Genomic DNA, 6379 nt, shown 5'->3' with positions numbered 1-6379 from the left:
CTAAAAGGTCCCTTTAAATGGGGGGGAATTCGGCCCCGGGAATAAAAAGGCCTCCGGAACTTTCAAATTTGGGCCCCATATCTAATTCTAACCATTAGATTGGGATCCAAAAAAGCAATTGGGTTTTAAGGGTGGGGGACAAATGTTCAATTTTTTTAGTAGGTGCTTGGGGGCCCCCCGCAGGGGGTGCAATGGGACCCAGACAGGGGGAAACCAAGTGGGGGTTTTCCCAATTTTAGGCCCAAATATTTTTTCCAATTTAACCCCCCCCCCCCCCCCCCCCCTGCAAGCACGCACAACACAAGAGGGAAAGGAAATTATGTGATTGTTTCAAAGATTGATTTGCATGTCGAGGAGAGGAGAATTAGGAGAGTCCACTACAAGCACCTCTCTGAAAGGAAGTAAGGAATGTTTATTTCATTGAATCAGAACAGAGGAACACCCTTTATAGAGAAGCTTTCAAGGTGGGCAATAAATAATTGAGTAATAACCATTTTTCAAAAGTTACAATATTAACTCTACATATTTATTTTTTATTATGACGCTCATGAATACCATTTACACGCAAGTCCAGGTACTTTGCTTCTTTAATTATAGTAATTACCTGCTAATTAAACCTAATTCAAATCTTGGTCAAACTTGTAGTTGAAAAGCAGCCTCTCATCATAATTGCTTGTCATATGTATAGTAAATGTTTACTAATTTTGGTGTGAATTATTGTGGTAGCCTTCCGTGCTAGAGGACTCAATTGTCTGCTACTCCCTCCATTCCAAATTGTAGGTCGTGTGCATAGTTTTTCTATGCATCTAGATATAGTGTATGCCTAGATGTATAATAATATCTATTAATCTAGAAAAGTCAAAACGACCTACAATTTGAAACGGAGGGAGTTTCAATAGAAGTAAATATAAGAGGAGCTAAAAACATTGCATGCTCTGGTTGTAAAGGAAACAGGTTTGAAATGATTGTTATTACGTTGTTCTCATTATTCATCAACACTTATTGACTATCCTACTCGTATTTGAAAATATTTATTTATTTTGTGTCATGTGAAATAGTTTTTGCATAAACATGTAAAAATAATAGATTTTGATGATTTAGAAGGAAAAATGCATAAATGATCATGTGGAATCCCACTAAGCATAAGAATAAATGTGGGTTCCTCGCATGATGCCAAAGAGCACCTAATTCTAATGGTTGGTTCTCATCCAACAGATATCTTCCTTCATATAAAAGCATGTCATCATTGCATGGGAAATAAACGAGAAAACAACTATCTATTAAGACAAAGATGCTCAACAGAAATCCCACCAGAAAGAGCAACCAAAGGCTAAATTGTTGTCAAATAAGTGACAAGGGAAATAGCTTTAGCCAAGACAGGAGGTGGAAGGACTGAAGCAAGAACAAGAGCAGGATATTCTTAACTATGCAATTGAGAGGGTTGGAGCCAATGATGGCTCGACAAGGGCCAACAGTAACTTTAAGCCTGATAGAGTCGAAAATTATGGACCACTTCTGAGACTTTCCAAAGTCCAACCTGGCAACACTACTACAAAATATGGATAATGTAACACTCTTCTAACACATTTATCGATGTGTTACTAAGAAATTTCATAGAACACAAATCTATGTGTTACATACTTAGGTTGTAACACATAACACTGTTTCTGAATCTGTTTCTGATTTTATTAGTTATCATTGCAATCTATTCAAAATATGTCGATAATTGCACAATAGAGGGTTGTAGTAACAGTTTCAACGGTAGAGAGAGGAGAAGGATAGGGCGAGGCAGGAATGATAGGAGGAGGAAGCAACTAGAGTGTTGGATTTCTATCCAATGGTTCATATAACCATTTGGGCCCAAATATGTAGTGTATGGATGCCCCCTTATTTTTCTATTTGTAGTTTTGTGCGAGTAAGTACAATGAGTGTTTCTTGGGTAAATTTTATAAGATATCCTTTCACTTTCAAACACAAAATTGAACATAAAAAACGTTGGGCCCAAACATGCCTCTAATAGCCATACTATAGACAGCAATCCTTCTGACCATTGGATTTAAACCCTAAAACCAATGCTTTGGTGTGACGCCACCTATTATGATATATTAAGAAAATCCAATCCGCTAGACTATTTTATCAAAATGTTTTTGCTTGCAAAGAAATCTGCTGGACATGGAATTGACATTATCCCAGTGGTGGAAGACACCACGCTAGTGCACATCACATTTACACTTAATCTCAATTGAATCCACGGGATCATTTATCTTTTAAGAATTTTTTTTCGTCTGAATCCTCAGAATACATTTTTACATGTTTTGGCAAAATAATTACACAGAAGACAAAATATGTAAATACATGTAAATTTGAGGGTGGTAATCATCATGTGGTCACCTAATCCTATAATATCAAGTAATAAGTACAAAATATTAATGAACAATGAGTGCCAAAAATGTAGTAACAATTTTATTGTAAATTTTTTAATCTGTTGAGTTTAATAGCCATCCAAGTGAATCATGCAACGTTTTCATTATGCAACTATATATGTTTTACTGAACAATGAATAGTCGAGTCCAGCACTGAGAATGATCACAATCGTGCACATCGAAACAAGTAACTATTTATTATATGAGAAAGAAAGATCTATACATACGACAAGAATTTATGAAGGAAGATGGCATGTGCTTATCAACTATAGTTTGTCCAGCCTTTGAATTAGGTGGATGCTGTCTTTTTCTTCTTTTTCTCATGTACACGAGGGATTGTCGATGATTCTGACAGATATACCTAGACTTGTGTAGATGTTGTTCATGAGACAGTCGTCATCTAAATAAATGACTAGAGTTAATATTATACAGGTGCATTCTATTAATTGTACACCACCCTCCGCACCGTATGTAAAGAGCACCCTTTTTGTTCTGATTTGATCAGACAATATTCCATACATAATGAAGTAAGGGCTGCAGTCAGGTGCTTGAGATGGATGGCCACTGCCCAACAGCCACAAATCGGAGTTCCTTTCCTTTCCTATCCTAAGGTAGCAAATCAACCTGACGAACCACAGAATTTTATTTCCATTGTTTCACCAACGAATTGGGGTTTCGGCATCCGTATGGATGGTCAACAGCTAATAAACTTGTCACCGTTCTTGACCTCTCATGATCAGCATAGGCTGCAAGTAAACCAGGTTCTTCAAGACCATGTAATTTTTTGTTTTCGATCTATTTTACATCTGAAATTTACTTTTCTGTTCTCTAATAAGTCTTGTCTATTTCTTTTCTTGTAAGATAGAAACCTAGGTACAAGTAGCAGTTCAACAGCAACAATCTTTACAAAATAAAAATAATTTTGAACCTTGTGGAATCTATGGAAAGAAATGAGCTGATGCAAAAGAGTGAACAGATTGCCTCATTTAATTTTGGAACTACACAACACCCAGGTGAGGTTCTGGAAACTGCATTGCAGGACAGAGATGAGTGGATGTACATCGCTACGGGGACATATGACATTAATCAGTTGCATATTACCCTGCTACCTTAAATTGTATTTATTTTCTCTTAATGTGCAAAAAACAGATATGACAATTAGTAAATTATAACCACACTGTCTTTCGGAAAAACAATTATAACCACACTTGAAGCATCAGCAAGTTATGTGAATACTATACACGAATACTGGCTTAGGTATTTGGGAACTGAACTTGGATGGTTGTTTCACAGCATTATCTCTGCGAGAAGGTGCAAACCCAGGCACGCAGCAAAAGCACAAATACTGATCCAGCTGAAAATAAGTTGAGCACAATGCTATTTTGAATCTTTAGTAAACCATGCTTTAGGAATTAGGAACCACATCTTTTATCATCATCCTTAAGCAAGAATCAGAAGAGTAGACTTCAATTGATCATCGAACAAAGCAGTTAGGAGAATCAGCATGAGTGACTTTTGAACAAGTTGCCAAATAATCTCAGACCCTTTTAAGCATTTGGTCCGAAATTATCACCAAAGAATACCTATTGGTAATCATCTTGGTACTGCTCATCGTTGCATCAATAAGGTCTAAAGCGAAATCCAAAGTTCAAAACATAAAACTAATTCTGCAAAACATCACATGGTATATTACTTGCGTAGAGGCATCAGCATCTTTGTTCTTTCATCAATAATCACAGTAATAAGCTAATATAGGCGCCACTAAAACATCTATCACACAACTCCTACATGCATACAGGACAAAAAAGGCTAATAAACTGTAAAGTACACATTAAACATTGCTTTAAAGAATACATAAACAGTTTGCACTTTATATATGAATATATCGGGCAATACAAACTACTTCTCTGTTCCAAATTATATGTCGTTTTACCTTTTCTAGGTTCATAGCTATTATTGTGCACCTAGACATAGTGTATGTCTAGGTGCATAATAATAGCTATGAACCTAGAAAAGTTAAAACGACCTCCAATTTGGATCGGAGGGAGTACAAAGTTATGGCAGTCAAGAACTCAAGTGGCTATATCAGTTAAAACACTAGATCAACCAAATTTAGTTTCAAACTGTGAAATTTGACAAGCCAGATAATGACAATACTTGTAGCAATCAAAAGGTCGTGGTATTTGCAAAATGAACCTAGATGGTTGCTTCATTACTGCACTATATGTACTATGGGAGGAGGCGTAAAACAAAACTACAGGTGCTGGTTTTGCCACCAGATTCTGAAAAACAGAGGTCCAGTAAACAGAAACACAAACCAACAGAAAACAAAGTAATTAGCAAACAAAAAGTCTTAGTTATGAGCATGACATTGTTTCAGCCAACAGAAACACAAACCAACAGAAAACAAAGTAATCAGCATGACATTGTTTCAGCCACCGGATTTTATCATCGTCCCTAAACAAGCATCAAGAGACCAGATTTGCAATGGTTCCATAGAGCACATAATGCAGTCAGGCCATCCAGGTTTCCTACTGAAACAGAGCAGATGGTTACGAGGGACTGGTTGTTCCATAAAGCAGGTAATGTTGCGTGCCAAGATTTTTGAACCAACCTGCAAGCAATCTAAGATTTTTGAAGCATTCTGCCTCAGATAACAATCATCGAGAAATGCTCTACCAAGACTTTTGGTACCAACTGACAAATAAGAACCATGTACTGGTTTTGCCTTTTGGTTTCTTGGTGGGAATGGAATGGACGGGAGGTTCTTGCTTTTTGAGAGGGAGCGGAGAAGTGAAGTGCGGGAGCAGGTGAGGTGACGGCAGCAGTCGGCCGGGGAGGATATCCTCGCTCACGTTCTGGTCACTGACACGTGGGGCCCAACGGCCCATACGTCAGAGGACTTAACCGTAGTAATTCAATTTTGGTGGGGCAATTTTGTCCGATTAAAAATCTAGAGGATCAAGCAACTTGAGTTCAGAATGGAGTCGCTCCGATGACCCTGCACGCGCCCTATTACAATCTTTGGATGTCACCACCCTTCTAAATTGAGTTAATGATTGTTGTTACTAATCCACCAAAAACTAATAGCCTGTACAATAGAGGTCCTTAGAGTAATTACATATGTAATAAAAAAATTACTTTTTCTCACTATTGTTCGATGTCTCGAAGATAGATAAGATGGCTAAGTTTGCATTGGTACAATGTTTGATGTGAGATAACAGGATGGTTGAACCTATTGAAAGTATTACTGTAAAGATTAACTTTTAAAATGCTACTTGATAGATAAAATGATAACATTAGTTTTCTTTCTGCACTCACGCCTAACCACATTTTTGCCGGCCCACATTTCTCAGGCTGCACTGAAAATTTGAAAAGGGGACATTTGTACAAAATTGACCTAGAGTGGCACCAGCGGTTAAAAGGAACCGGATGACTGGTTGACAATTTCCGACCTCAAATTGAGATCGATGGCGGGAGGACGTATGAACAAAACAAATGCTGGGAAGATATTTGTCATGCAATCATTGAGGCTCATCATCTTATCTACATAGTCGGCTGGTCCTTGTATCACCCTGTGAGGCTTGTATGGGAATCAACAAAACCTGTTCCTAATGGAAACCCACTAACTATCGGGAACTTTTCAAGCGCAAAGTTCAAGGAGTCCGTGTTATAGTGTTGCTTTGGGATGACAAAACAAAGATTATTGTTTCCACCACCAGAACCCTTCATTTCAGAATGGCAATATATCAGAATTACTTCACTGTTATCATTGTTGTGTTGACTACAAGAGTGTGCTTGCTGCTTTGTTCGAAAAGAATAGTCTGATAAAAATGATGTAGGTGGAATGCAAGATGGCCTCATGCATACACATGACGAGGAAGCTTGCAAATATTTCAGGCATTCTGGTGTCCATTGTGTGTTGTCTCCTCGCTATGCTAACAACAAACTTGCAT

This window comes from Setaria italica, chromosome II (assembly GCF_000263155.2).
Source record: "Setaria italica strain Yugu1 chromosome II, Setaria_italica_v2.0, whole genome shotgun sequence".
Classification (NCBI taxonomy): domain Eukaryota; kingdom Viridiplantae; phylum Streptophyta; class Magnoliopsida; order Poales; family Poaceae; genus Setaria; species Setaria italica.
This window is presented reverse-complemented; position numbering follows the sequence as displayed.